Source organism: Crinia signifera, chromosome 3 (genome assembly GCF_055691185.1).
Source record: "Crinia signifera chromosome 3, ASM5569118v1, whole genome shotgun sequence".
Classification (NCBI taxonomy): Eukaryota; Metazoa; Chordata; class Amphibia; order Anura; family Myobatrachidae; genus Crinia; species Crinia signifera.
Genome location: NC_139219.1, coordinates 50,087,860 through 50,103,037, shown reverse-complemented (window position 1 = coordinate 50,103,037; position 15,178 = coordinate 50,087,860). Strand labels below are relative to the sequence as shown.

Below are 15,178 nucleotides of genomic sequence, written 5' to 3'. Positions count from 1 at the left end.
TACAGTACTGCAGCCTCGTTGCCAGACTCTGGTAGAATTTAAGTTTAAATATACCTTTTTTCTTAAATCCCCAAGAACAATATTGAAATTAGTAAGGCATGAGCAATTGACTAACAATCATATAAAAGCAATCAACTGACAATTAGGAATGGCCGTCATTGTGATCGCCATCGATGGTTGCCATTGATGGCAAGAGTACAAACTGTCATTGCATAATAAATAATGGATGACCATTGATGTTTTGAGTGTCGATGGTTATCCATTTCCTTTGAATGACTGGCCCGTGGCCAATCAGAGCCTAGGGGTGAGCATTCATGTGTGTCGGAGGTGGATCTATGCTCCGTGTCCCGGCACCTTCTGGAAAATTTTATAAAAACTTATTTGGTTATGCAGATAGAGGGGAACCACCTGGTTCTCACCCATTGGTGGCAAAACTATTCGACATTGACCATAAACCATCAATGATTATGAATCAATGGTCAATGGCCATCTCTACTTACAATCATATAAAAAAAGATAAATACTGACTGCTTTATTTTTACACTGCAATATACTGTAGATCTCACTGTGATGTAAAACCACACCAAAATCTAATTCTCTCTGCACATGTTACATCTGCCCCACCTGCAGTGCATATGGTTTTGTCCATTTGAGAAGGAATTTGCCAGGAGTGAACCAAAATAAGGGCCATTGGGCCTTCTTCTGCTTGGTACGGTGGGACCGTATACGGGCGGATCGGGTTTTTTTTCCATCTGCGCATGCGTAGCTTTCGCTATGCGCATGTGCGGCGACCTCACACCGTTCAGGGACGGGTGTCTCCGTGCGAAAAAAGCTGTCCCCAAGAGTACGGTCATTGTGGGCGGCATGGGGGCGTTTTTATGGGAGCGGACGGAATAATAAGGAAAACTGGGCGTAAACATGGGCGTACACGGGGGTGTGCACAAAAAATGTACGGTGCTACAACCGCTCGAACGGCGAACGCACCGTGCATTTTGGGCCAAAAACAGGCGGACGCCAAAGATAGCTCCAGACCACCCCTAGAGATACCGCATGAGAGCGGACGCCTGGGTCTGCTGATTAATGCTGATTACTACACCTGAATGTAATAAGCAATGCTGCAGCCTATTAAGTGAAAACCATGATTTCACTACCTGCAAGCCACACACAGCCCTCAAACACATTGGAAGCATATCTTTCTACACTTCTCTACATGTAAAGGTTGTTTTAATTTTAGGTAAGATTCATTCTAAGACCTGCTTATATATGTCCAGGTAGTTATTTTATAACCATCTACACCCATTCAGTAAGTGTTTTTGTATACTTTAAAAAGCAGGACACTCAATTCACAGAGTCTACATGTGTCAACTTTTTCACTGTAACACCAACATAACTTTATTTAAAAGTAAAACCAATGTGGGGACACATAGATAGTGATTAAAATGCAACATTAGAACATAATAAATATACATGTAATGAGGGTTAAAATGTTGTTTGATTAGGGTGTTTATTAAGGTAGACAATTGAGTAATTAGAAAACAATTATTGAATAACAATTAGAATAATTAATTAAATGTCTTAATTATAGTTAAAAGGGAAGATTTGCAGTGCCATATATGCGAAGGGTATGCCCCTGTGCACGGACGTACGCTCACTCTCACGATCGGTGACACACGCTGAGTTTTCCATTGAAAAAAGGCGAGACCAGTCCGTGCACTGTGGCGTACGCTCCGATATACGGAAGATGTCGGTGTGAAAACGGACGAGACCCGTCCGTATACGGTGGCGAACGCTCAAGTGTACGCCACTCCCCATTGTCGTGTTTTTGCCCGTCCGTATGCGGATGTTTTGTGGGCGGACTTACGCTCACCGTCCGCGTATGGGAAACGTACGGTGAAACGGACCGTAAGTATGTTGCACCGCACCAACCAGAATAAGGCCCATTGTCTCTTCCTTGTGCAATGACAGATAGTCAAAATCTAAATTGATTATCAGGGAAGTTTATAGAGGGTGACTTGTTTGAATATGGGCTCCAATAGAATCCGTATGGCCATCCTTAAAAAGGGATTGGTACGAAATCCCGGCGTTCGGAATCACGTCGGTCAAAATCCAGATGCCGGAATAACGACCACTGAAATCCCGACAAGGGTGGGACGTGGATCGCTCCCCTCTTTGTGGGCTCTCTGCGCTTGGCACTACTTTATTCTCCCTCTATCAGAGGCGTAGGGAGGGCGCCGATTGGTCGAATGGCGCCGCCGGCCCGCCCCCCCCTCCGCAAATTTTCCCTGCACAAGTAAGTTAAAGTATCATACTACTAACAGGCAGCGTGCGCCGGCGGCTGCCCTCGGCCCCTGCCTCCTGCCCTGCTCGCCCGGTCCCTACCGCCAAGCGTCACGGACTGTGAGGCCGGGCGGCGGGCTGACACTTCTATGTCCTCTCTCCTTGCTGCTGCTGCTCGGTCCGGCTTCCGGGCAGCGCAGCGTAGTAGCTCTACAGACTCCTCCCAGAGTCACCTGCCTGAGTCTGCTAGAAGTTGTGCTGCTGCCACCCATGACGCCAGTGGCGGAACATCCCGGCTGATGGGTGGCTTAGGGAATGGACTCAATGTGCCGCCAGCCCAGTGCCCCAATCCAACAAGCTAACCACTGTAGTAGCTATAGCCGGGTCATGTGTCTGCTGCTCTGGATGTTACACTAGCAGCATGCAACGCTCCTCATCTCATCTCTCTCTGCTGTTGCTCAGATGCCGGCTCCAGCGCTGTGTGCTGACGTCACACACAGTGCCGCACGAGCAGTCAGCCATGCAGGATCCTGGCTGCGCTGTGGCTGGCCACTGTGCCGGGGGTCTGCTGCGCTGCATGTTACGCTAGCAGCACACCCCGCTCCTCATCTCTCTCTGCTGCTGCACAGACGCCGGCTCCAGCGCTGTGTGCGGAGGTGGAGACATCACCAACAGTGCCGCCATGGACATAAAACGAGGGGCTGTTGAAGCTAAGCACACCAGAGAAAAAAGTCAGTTTTAAACTGTTCTAGAATGGAACTGAGTCTCAACACCAGCAGCTTTTCCCTGATTGGAGACTCACAGCCAAGCTACAGTGCACTGGACTGGGGGAAACAACAGCAGTGTGAGTAACCCAAAACCCAGCTCATTCCCATTCTGTCACTGCAGGAAATAAAATAATATATCAAATGCATCCCTCAATTGACACCCATTGGCATAACTAGAAATAATGCACCTGGCACACCCAGGGGCGGATTTAGGGATGAGGGCGCCCCTAGGCACAACAATAATGTTTACTAAGTAGGACAGTTTATAGGGGCAGTATCTGCATGTCCTATCCATTTACACTCTATTTAAGATTTAATATAGTACAGTACAGTGGATATTTTGCAGTTATTGGTACATTTTGGGCTGACAGTACTATCACAGGCATCCAAGTGCCGGCCCCAAACATGTGCCGCCCCTAGGCCGGTGCCTCACGTGCCTAATGGGAAATTCGGCTCTGGGCACACCCCCCTCCCCATACATACATTATTTTTTTTACCTATTTGCATGTTGGCAGGTTTTTTTTTGCTTGTTTCTAAGGGGTTTCTTGCTTGTTACCAGGGTTTTTTTTTCTTGTTGCCAGGGGGGTTATTGCCTGTTGTTAGAGGGTATGTATATATATATATTGAAGTGGGGGGCAACATTGATCTTGCCTCCGGGTGCCTGGGACGAACTTACGCCACTGCGTGACGCCCTGTTAACCCATTATTCAAGGTGGTTTTTTTTTACAGCTAATTAATGTTGTTAATAATGAACATAGTAATAAACTTGGGGTTTGGGGGATTCGTGGGGCACAGGGGAGGGGGGGGAGAGAGAGTGAATCTCTCTGGCTTCTGCTGCTGCCCTGCTGTGCTGTATATATTTTTATCTGTATATATATTTAATTATTTACAGCTGTCAGCATCTTATATAGCGCAGCAGATTTCGTTACAGCGTCTTATATAGCGCAGCAGATTCCGCAGGGTGTGTGTGTATGTGTCGTTGTGAGTATAGGAGGCATGGATGGGTGTGTGTGTAGTTGTGAGTATAGGAGGCATAGATGGGTGTGTGTGTAGTTGTGAGTATAGGAGGCATAGATGGGTGTGTGTAGTTGTGAGCATTGGAGGCATGGATGGATGTGTGTGTGTGTAGTTGTGAGTATTGTAGGCATGGATGTGTGTGTGTGTAGTTGTGAGTATTGAAAGCATGGATGTGAGTGTGTACTTGTGGGTATTGGAGGCATAGATGTGTGTGTGTGTGTGTGTGTGGTATGGCTGGGTGTGTGTATTACAGGCATTGTTTGTGTGTGTGTACTTGTGAGTATTTTAGGGATGGATGTGTTTGTGTATGTGCGCGCGCATCTGTAGTTGTGAGTATTAGAGGCATGTGTGTGTGTGTGTGTGTGTGTGTAGTTGTGAGTATTTGAGGCATGGATGGTGTTTGTGTAGTTGTGAGTATTGCAGGTAAGGAGGTGTGTGTGTGTGGTTGTGAGTATGGTAGGCAAGGATGTGTGTGTAGTTGTGAGTATAGGAGGCATGGATGAGTGTGTGTAGTTGTTGGAGGCATGGATGTGTGTGTGTGGTGTTGTATGTAATAAAACCTAAAATGTAGTGTGTAAAAGTTGTAAAGGCGTTAGCTTGTGACTTGAGATGGAAAGGCACACAATATAGTGTGAGACTAAATGTTGAAGGGAGGAGAGGCGTTGGTGGTTTTGTGGTATGGGCTGTTGTGGGTTATAAGACATATAATGAGGTGTGCTAAAGTTGAATGAGGTGTGCTGAAGTCCAAAATGTAGCAGGTACCGACCTGAGATGGGAAGGTACACAAAATAGTGTGTTAGAAGAGGTGTTGGTAGTGTAGTGGTATGGGGTCGTTGTGAGTATTGGAGTCATGGATAGGTGTGTGTGTGTGTGTGTGTGTGTGTCTGTGTGTGTGTATTATTATTGTAGCCATGGCTGTGTGTGTGTGTGTTTTGTTGTGATTATGGGAAGCATGGATGGGTGTGTGTGTAGTTGTGAGCATTGGAGGCATGGATGGATGTGTGTGTGTGTAGTTGTGAGTATTGTAGGCATGGATGTGTGTGTGTGTGTGTAGTTGTGAGTATTGGAGGCATAGATGTGTGTGTGTGTGTGTGTGTGTGTGTGTGTGTGTGGTATGGCTGGGTGTGTGTATTACAGGCATTGTTTGTGTGTACTTGTGAGTATTTTAGGGATGGATGTGTTTGTGTATGTGCGTGCGCATCTGTAGTTGTGAGTATTAGAGGCATGTGTGTGTGTGTGTGTAGTTGTGAGTATTTGAGGCATGGATGGTATTTGTGTAGTTGTGAGTATTGCAGGTAAGGAGGTGTGTGTGAAGTTGTGAGTATGGGAGGCAAGGATGTGTGTGTGGTTGTGAGTATTGGAGGCATGGATGGGTGTGTGTAGTTGTGAGTATAGGAGGCATGCATGGGTGTGTGTAGTTGTTAGCATTGGAGGAATGGATGTGTGTGTGTGTGTGTACTTGTGAGTATTGGAGGCATGGATATGTGTGTGCGTGTGTATTTGTGAGTATTGGTGGCATGGATGGATGGGTGTGTGTGTTTGTGTAGTTGTGAGTATTGAAAGCATGGATGTGTGTACTTGTAAGTATTGGAGGCATAGATGTGTGTGTGTGTGTGTGTGCAATGTGTGATTGTGTGTGTATTACAGGCATGGATGTGTGTGTGTATGTGTGTGTAGTTGCGAGTATTGTCGGCATGGATATGTGTGTGTGTGTGTGTGTGTAGTTGTGAGTATTGGAGTCATGAATATGTGTGTGTGTGTGTGTGTGCGTGTATTTGTGAGTATTGGAGGCATGGATATGTGTGTGCGTGTGTATTTGTGAGTATTGGAGGCATGGATGGATGGGTGTGTGTGTGTTTGTGTAGTTGTGAGTATTGAAAGTATGGATGTGTGTACTTGTAAGTATTGGAGGCATAGATGTGTGTGTGTGTGTGTGTGTGTGCAATGTGTGATTGTGTGTGTATTACAGCCATGGATGTGTGTGTGTGTATGTGTGTGTAGTTGCGAGTATTGTCGGCATGGATATGTGTGTGTGTGTGCGTGTGTGTAGTTGTGAGTATTGGAGTTATGGATATGTGTGTGCGTGTGTATTTGTGAGTATTGGAGGCATGGATGGTGTTTGTGTAGTTGTGAGTATTGCAGGTAAGGAGGTGTGTGTGTGTGGTTGTGAGTATGGTAGGCAAGGATGTGTGTGTGTAGTTGTGAGTATAGGAGGCATGGATGGGTGTGTGTAGTTGTTGGAGGCATGGATGTGTGTGTGTGGTGTTGTGTGTAATAAAACCTAAAATGTAGTGTGTTAAAGTTGTAAAGGCGTTAGCTTGTGACTGAGGTGTGCTGAAGTCCGAAATGTAGCATGTACCGACCTGAGATGGGAAGGTACACAAAATAGTGTGTTAGAAGAGGTGTTGGTAGTGTAGTGGTATGGGGTCGTTGTGAGTATTGTGTGTGTGTGTATTATTATTGTAGCCATAGCTGTGTGTGTGTTTTGTTGTGATTATGGGAAGCATGGATGGGTGTGTGTGTAGTTGTGAGTATTGGTGGCATGGGTGGGTGTGTGTAGTTGTGAGTATTGGATGCTGGAATGGGTGGGTGGGTGTGTGTACTTGGATGTTTGTGTGTGTGTGTGGGTAGTTGTGAGCATGGATTGGTGTGTGTGTGTGTTTGTGTGTGTATATGTGTGTTTCGTAGTGATTATTGGAGGTATGGATGGTTGTGTGTTTGTAGTTGTGAGTATTGGAGGCATGGATGTGTGTATGTGTGGTTGTGATGATTGGAGGAATGGAGGGGTGTGTTTGTTTTGTGTATTGGAAGTATGGATGTGTGTCAGTGGGCAAACATACTAACCTGGTGCAATGTGTCCAGGGAGCGAGGCTGTGGGGGGGGGGGGGGGGGGTGCGGCGTGTAGGCTCTGCTAGAGGGTGAAGGTGGGCACGGGAGTGGCAGTTGGGGGCGGCAGGCAGCGTCTCCCGGTGTGTAATGTGTCCAGGGAGCAAGGTTGGGGGGGGGGGGGGGCGTGTAGGCTGTGCTAGAGGGTGAAGGTGGGCATGGGAGTGGCAGTTGGGGGCGGCAGGCAGCGTCTCCCAGTGTGTAATGTGTCCAGGGAGCGTGGCGGGGGGGGGGGGGGGGGGCGCAGCGTGTAGGCTCTGCTACAGGGTGAAAGTGGGCACAGGAGTGGCAGCTGGGGCGGCAGGCAGAGTCTCCTGTGGGGGGTTGTGCGCTGATTGGGGCATACTAACCTGGTCTAATGTGTCCAGGGAGCGAGGCAGGGGGGGGGGGGGTGCGGCGTGTAGGCTCTGCTGGACGGTGACGGTGGGCACGGGAGTGGCAGCTGGGGTTGGTAGGCAGCGTCTTCTGGGTGTTTGCTGCTGCTCCGTGCGGGTGTGGGGGGTTGTGCGCAGGACTGTGCATACTTCAGCTGGTGCGAGGTCGGGGGGGGGGGGGGGGGGGCGCGGCGTCTAGCCGTGGGGCGGGCTTGTTGTGTGGCTGGGCGGCGATGGGGAGTGGCGGGCGAGGAGGGGGCGGATAGCTGTGCAAGCTGGAGGCTGAGGGGGGGGGACGTGGCATGTAGCCGTGGGGCGGTTGTGTGTGTGTGTGTAGTTGTAAGTATTGGAGGCATGGATGTGTGTGTGTGTGTGTGTAGTTGTCATGATTGGAATGGAGTGGTGTGTTTGTTTAGTGTGAGTATTGGAAGTATGGATGTGTGTGTGTGTTTGACAATGACGTTGGTGTGTTAGTGGGCAAACATAGTAAAGTGTACAGTGGCACACCGTGATGTTTGAAGGGACCTTAAAGTGAAAGGAAAAATTATAATAGATAAAATTAAGTGTGCTTAAGTCCTAAACCCTGCATCTACGGCCGTGAGAAGCATGGATGGGTGTGTGTGTATGTGTCGTTGTGAGTATAGGAGGCATGGATGGGTGTGTGTGTAGTTGTGAGTATAGGAGGCATAGATGGGTGTGTGTGTAGTTGTGAGTATAGGAGGCATAGATGGGTGTGTGTAGTTGTGAGCATTGGAGGCATGGATGGATGTGTGTGTGTGTAGTTGTGAGTATTGTAGGCATGGATGTGTGTGTGTGTAGTTGTGAGTATTGAAAGCATGGATGTGAGTGTGTACTTGTGGGTATTGGAGGCATAGATGTGTGTGTGTGTGTGTGTGTGTGTGTGTGTGGTATGGCTGGGTGTGTGTATTACAGGCATTGTTTGTGTGTGTGTACTTGTGAGTATTTTAGGGATGGATGTGTTTGTGTATGTGCGCGCGCATCTGTAGTTGTGAGTATTAGAGGCATGTGTGTGTGTGTGTGTGTAGTTGTGAGTATTTGAGGCATGGATGGTGTTTGTGTAGTTGTGAGTATTGCAGGTAAGGAGGTGTGTGTGTGTGGTTGTGAGTATGGTAGGCAAGGATGTGTGTGTAGTTGTGAGTATAGGAGGCATGGATGAGTGTGTGTAGTTGTTGGAGGCATGGATGTGTGTGTGTGGTGTTGTATGTAATAAAACCTAAAATGTAGTGTGTAAAAGTTGTAAAGGCGTTAGCTTGTGACTTGAGATGGAAAGGCACACAATATAGTGTGAGACTAAATGTTGAAGGGAGGAGAGGCATTGGTGGTTTTGTGGTATGGGCTGTTGTGGGTTATAAGACATATAATGAGGTGTGCTAAAGTTGAATGAGGTGTGCTGAAGTCCAAAATGTAGCAGGTACCGACCTGAGATGGGAAGGTACACAAAATAGTGTGTTAGAAGAGGTGTTGGTAGTGTAGTGGTATGGGGTCGTTGTGAGTATTGGAGTCATGGATAGGTGTGTGTGTGTGTGTGTGTGTGTGTCTGTGTGTGTGTATTATTATTGTAGCCATGGCTGTGTGTGTGTGTGTTTTGTTGTGATTATGGGAAGCATGGATGGGTGTGTGTGTAGTTGTGAGCATTGGAGGCATGGATGGATGTGTGTGTGTGTAGTTGTGAGTATTGTAGGCATGGATGTGTGTGTGTGTGTGTGTGTGTGTGTAGTTGTGAGTATTGGAGGCATAGATGTGTGTGTGTGTGTGTGGTATGGCTGGGTGTGTGTATTACAGGCATTGTTTGTGTGTACTTGTGAGTATTTTAGGGATGGATGTGTTTGTGTATGTGCGTGCGCATCTGTAGTTGTGAGTATTAGAGGCATGTGTGTGTGTGTGTAGTTGTGAGTATTTGAGGCATGGATGGTATTTGTGTAGTTGTGAGTATTGCAGGTAAGGAGGTGTGTGTGAAGTTGTGAGTATGGGAGGCAAGGATGTGTGTGTGGTTGTGAGTATTGGAGGCATGGATGGGTGTGTGTAGTTGTGAGTATAGGAGGCATGCATGGGTGTGTGTAGTTGTTAGCATTGGAGGAATGGATGTGTGTGTGTGTGTGTACTTGTGAGTATTGGAGGCATGGATATGTGTGTGCGTGTGTATTTGTGAGTATTGGTGGCATGGATGGATGGGTGTGTGTGTTTGTGTAGTTGTGAGTATTGAAAGCATGGATGTGTGTACTTGTAAGTATTGGAGGCATAGATGTGTGTGTGTGTGTGCAATGTGTGATTGTGTGTGTATTACAGGCATGGATGTGTGTGTGTATGTGTGTGTAGTTGCGAGTATTGTCGGCATGGATATGTGTGTGTGTGTGTGTGTGTGTAGTTGTGAGTATTGGAGTCATGAATATGTGTGTGTGTGTGTGTGTGTGTATTTGTGAGTATTGGAGGCATGGATATGTGTGTGCGTGTGTATTTGTGAGTATTGGAGGCATGGATGGATGGGTGTGTGTGTGTTTGTGTAGTTGTGAGTATTGAAAGTATGGATGTGTGTACTTGTAAGTATTGGAGGCATAGATGTGTGTGTGTGTGTGTGTGTGTGCAATGTGTGATTGTGTGTGTGTATTACAGCCATGGATGTGTGTGTGTATGTGTGTGTAGTTGCGAGTATTGTCGGCATGGATATGTGTGTGTGTGTGTAGTTGTGAGTATTGGAGTTATGGATATGTGTGTGCGTGTGTATTTGTGAGTATTGGAGGCATGGATGGTGTTTGTGTAGTTGTGAGTATTGCAGGTAAGGAGGTGTGTGTGTGTGGTTGTGAGTATGGTAGGCAAGGATGTGTGTGTGTAGTTGTGAGTATAGGAGGCATGGATGGGTGTGTGTAGTTGTTGGAGGCATGGATGTGTGTGTGTGGTGTTGTGTGTAATAAAACCTAAAATGTAGTGTGTTAAAGTTGTAAAGGCGTTAGCTTGTGACTGAGGTGTGCTGAAGTCCGAAATGTAGCATGTACCGACCTGAGATGGGAAGGTACACAAAATAGTGTGTTAGTAGAGGTGTTGGTAGTGTAGTGGTATGGGGTCGTTGTGAGTATTGTGTGTGTGTGTATTATTATTGTAGCCATAGCTGTGTGTGTTTTGTTGTGATTATGGGAAGCATGGATGGGTGTGTGTGTAGTTGTGAGTATTGGTGGCATGGGTGTGTGTGTGTAGTTGTGAGTATTGGATGCTGGAATGGGTGGGTGGGTGTGTGTACTTGGATGCTTGTGTGTGTGTGTGTGTGGGTAGTTGTGAGCATGGATTGGTGTGTGTGTGTGTGTGTTTGTGTGTGTATATGTGTGTTTCGTAGTGATTATTGGAGGTATGGATGGTTGTGTGTTTGTAGTTGTGAGTATTGGAGGCATGGATGTGTGTATGTGTGGTTGTGATGATTGGAGGAATGGAGGGGTGTGTTTGTTTTGTGTATTGGAAGTATGGATGTGTGTCAGTGGGCAAACATACTAACCTGGTGCAATGTGTCCAGGGAGCGAGGCTGTGGGGGGGGGGGGGGGGGTGCGGCGTGTAGGCTCTGCTAGAGGGTGAAGGTGGGCACGGGAGTGGCAGTTGGGGGCGGCAGGCAGCGTCTCCCGGTGTGTAATGTGTCCAGGGAGCAAGGTTGGGGGGGGGGGGCGTGTAGGCTGTGCTAGAGGGTAAAGGTGGGCATGGGAGTGGCAGTTGGGGGCGGCAGGCAGCGTCTCCCAGTGTGTAATGTGTCCAGGGAGCGTGGCGGGGGGGGGGGGCGCAGCGTGTAGGCTCTGCTACAGGGTGAAAGTGGGCACAGGAGTGGCAGCTGGGGAGGCAGGCAGAGTCTCCTGTGGGGGGTTGTGCGCTGATTGGGGCATACTAACCTGGTCTAATGTGTCCAGGGAGCGAGGCAGGGGGGGGGGGGTGCGGCGTGTAGGCTCTGCTGGACGGTGACGGTGGGCACGGGAGTGGCAGCTGGGGTTGGTAGGCAGCGTCTTCTGGGTGTTTGCTGCTGCTCCGTGCGGGTGTGGGGGGTTGTGCGCAGGACTGTGCATACTTCAGCTGGTGCGAGGTCGGGGGGGGGGGCGCGGCGTCTAGCCGTGGGGCGGGCTTGTTGTGTGGCTGGGCGGCGATGGGGAGTGGCGGGCGAGGAGGGGGCGGATAGCTGTGCAAGCTGGTGGCTGAGGGGGGGGAGACGTGGCATGTAGCCGTGGGGCGGGCTTGTTGTGTGGCTGGGCGGCGATGGGGAGTGGCGGGCGAGGAGGGGGCGGATAGCTGTGCAAGCTGGAGGCAGAGGGGGGGGCGCGGCGTGTAGCCGTGGGGCGGGCTTGTTGCGTGGCTGCGATGATGGGGAGTGTCGGGCGAGGAGGGGGCGGATAGCTGCTGTGGAGAGCGGAGGGTTGTGTAAGACGGAAGTTGGCATGTTTTGCATTGTGGCTGACAGTGACTATGGGCCTGTCAATCACCCGTGGAAGCCCGCCCACCGTTTGCTAGACTAATTGTGAGTGACAGATCTGGCTAAATATATAAGAGATATGTAATGTCTCCCTCCACCTCTTTTCATCCCTGCTTGATGCTGCACTGTAATCCACAAAAAATTCCTAGTGTGCGCAAGCACACATGACCAATAAAGTTGATTCTATTCTATTCTATTCTATCAAGGCTAATTGCATAGCTCCCTGCAAATCTATTACCCACAGTAATTTACAGCAGCTAATTGGATACCTCCTTTTGGGCCAGATGCACTAAGCTTCAGAAGTAATAAAATGGAGACTGATAAACAACCAGCCCATCAGCTCCTGTCTGCCATTTTTCAAACACAGCCTGTGACATGGCAGCTAGGAGCTGATTGGCTGGCTGTTTATCACTCTCCGTTTTACTTTTGAAGCTTAATAATAATAAAAATTATTATCAATAAACGCATGATTGCTACATTCCTGGACATAGGGGTCTCATCACTGTACCTACAGCTCTTTCTGCATCAGTGCAATAGCTGAAAACATTTTATTAAACCCATAAAAAAGTATAAAAAAAACATATAAAACCGGTAACAACACAAACCATCCAATCTACAGTACATGGGGCCTGATTCACACCTGTCCGCTACAGGCAAACACGTCAACCGAACAACCCAACCCCGGGGCGCTGACTTCATATGAGGTCAGCCACCCATTTCAAGCAGGCATCGCCACACCTGCATCTGCAGGGGTATGTCCTGCATTTTTATGGGAGTTCCCCTGCTTCCACCCCTTTCCCGCCCCTCCTGGAGTGTTCGCCGCAGCTGTTCACTCCCAGAGTTTATGCATGCACATATCTGCACATGCGCAAACTCCGATCATCAGAGACGGAGACAAATTCATCCTGTTACTAACGGGTCTGAATCGGCTCCATGCTGCAGAGGAAATCCATGCCAGCCAGTGACCGCAAAAAAAAAAAAAAGATAAAAAGGAATTGACCGGGTAATCTAGAAGTCGTGTGGAGAACGTCCATTTGTCAGCCATGTGCGTACAGGTATGAAATGTTAGCGCTGGTTCCGGGTATAAGTGTCATCCCTCGCTATGGAAATAATATATGCTGTAGATGTGCATGGCATTTGTCCCAGTTCTCTGACTGCACAATTTAAATTGGCTGAGGGCTGCCTAAGCCAGAAGCCACATAAGAGCCCTGACTTAGGTCACAGAAAGTTCAGCAGAGAGAAAAAACTTAGGCTAGTCTGTTCTGCCTGGATACAAGCTGGTGATCAGGCAGGGACCTATCAGGAGGTTAGTGGGAGTAGCCAGAAGTAGGGTATATAAGCCAGGTGATCATGTGACCTCTTCCTGCTTTTATCATTTTGAAGTGCTTGGAGCTCCTGCGCAGATCTGGTAAGGGATTTATTTTCTGTCAATTTAACCCTGATTTATTAACATGTCTCGTCCGAGATGCTCTGCCCCCCCTCCCCGCCGCCTGGTGGACGCGGCCCGGCAGTTATCTGCAGCCGGGTACCGCCGTCCTCGGGTTAGGGTGATAGGGGTACAGGGCGTTCCTGCCCCCTCCGGGTCCCCTGTGGGGAGCCCGGCGCGAGGGCTTGGTCTGGCTTTATTGAGCCAGTTACCTCCGGTGAGCGTGTCCAGCGCTGCACCGGAGGATACACCAGCGGCCACCTCTGCGGGTGAGCCGCTTGTGGTAGGCGGCGGCGCGGTCCGGTCCTCCCCAGGGCCCTCGGCGGGGATCGATATGCCCCAATTACCTCAGGCCGCTGCGGCGCTTGACGCGCGGTCTGAGGCCTCGGTTTTAGCGCCGGAGGTTCCCCCTGTCGCTCCGGTGACGGGCGGAGCTCCGGCTGTGTCACAGGCCTCAGCGCCGGCTGGCGCTAGGCCTGTGATTCCTGGGCGGGATGAGGGAGGGCTGCTGACGGTGTTGCAGGCCTTGGCGCCGGCTGGCGCGGGGCCTGTGACATCGGTGCGGGCGCCAGAGGGGGCTCCGGGTCAGCATCAGGCCCCGCCGTCGGCTGACGCGGGGCTGGCGTCATCAATGCAGGACCCGGGGCTCCCGACGGGTCTCATCGCTGTTAACCAGGCCGCGGCGTCTGTGGACGCGCGGCCTGCCAGTTCAATACCAGTGAATGTGATGGGGGTTTCTCCCCTTGCGGGGATCGACCACTTGGGGTCTGCCACTGGGGGAGTTGGTTTTGGTGCCTCGCTAGGAGGCAGGGGGGGGAGGGGTGAGTGGAGTACTTGGTGCCACGGACAGCTATAGTTTGCAGGGTACAGGGTTGGTAGCGGGTGGGTTTGAAAGTGTCCCAGTGGGGGCTGCAGCAGCAGCGGCAGCTGGTTTCGGCAGCTTGGATCATAGGCCCCCGGTTAGCGCGGGGGTAGGTGGGAGTGCACTGCTGCCCTCAAGTTTAGGGGGTAATATAATGGGTAGCCAGAGTTTACCCATGGGCAGCTCGGATAGAGGAGTGGGGATTGCTTCATTTTGGAATCCGATGGGCTTCTCAGCAGGGTTTCCCACTGGCCGTGGGGCGCCAGGGCAGGTGGTATATTCAAGGAGCACCTTGGCAACGTCTGTACATTTGGAGGGTCCCCCCTCGGGGGACATCCCATGGCATCTTGGGGTGGGGGTATGTCCACTCCCTCTTGGCAGGGTTCCCATTCAGGGTCAACAGCACAGGGTCCCCCCACAATGGGTTTTCCTGGGCAGTGGGCGCCTCCGGGGTCCCCGTATTTTCAGGCACCCGTGGGTGGGGGTTATGGGGCCTGGCCGCAGGTTGCACCTTGGAGACACCAGGCGGCTCTGGGAGTGGGGCCGCAGTATACTGCTGGCGTTCAGGTTGTCCCCACAAGTCAGCCACTTCTGTGGTCCACGGGGGCGCAGTTTCACAGCCCGCATAGTTCAGTGGGTTGTGGTTGGGATCAGGGTTTTCCCCCTGCGGGGCCCTGGCCCTCTCAAAGGGGTCCGGGAGTGTCATTGCCTCACGGGGGTAGTAATGTTTTGGGGGCACAGAGTGGTTTTTTGCCATCGGGGGTTCCCCCGTTGCCTAGGGGTCCTGCACCCAGTGCCACCGTGTCAGCCCCACCTCCCCCACCATTGGCATCCCCAGTGGGGTCGGGAGGAAGGGGTAGTTTGTCGTCTTCTCCCCCCCCTCCCGTTGTGTGTTCACAGGATATGAGTGTGCAGGCATCTACGGTGGTTTCCAGGAGGAGAAGTCGGGAGGTCAGAAGAAGAGTCGAGGACGGCAGTGGGGACAACGTCAGCTGGTTCCGGGTTGGCCGTTGCGGCCGATGAAGTTCCGGGGGCATCTGATGGTGGTGAGTGTGCAGTTCCTTATTCCTCCTGTGATTCATCTGATAGTGATAGCACTAGCGTGGGGTCGGA

The 15,178-nt window shown here is 50.4% G+C and overlaps 1 long non-coding RNA gene across 3 annotated transcripts in view; it reads right to left on the bottom strand.

Moving 5' to 3' along the window:
* The window catches only part of LOC146062485 (uncharacterized), a 96,715-nt gene that overhangs the window by 45,715 nt on the left and 35,822 nt on the right, over positions 1–15,178 (bottom strand). The window lies entirely within an intron of this gene.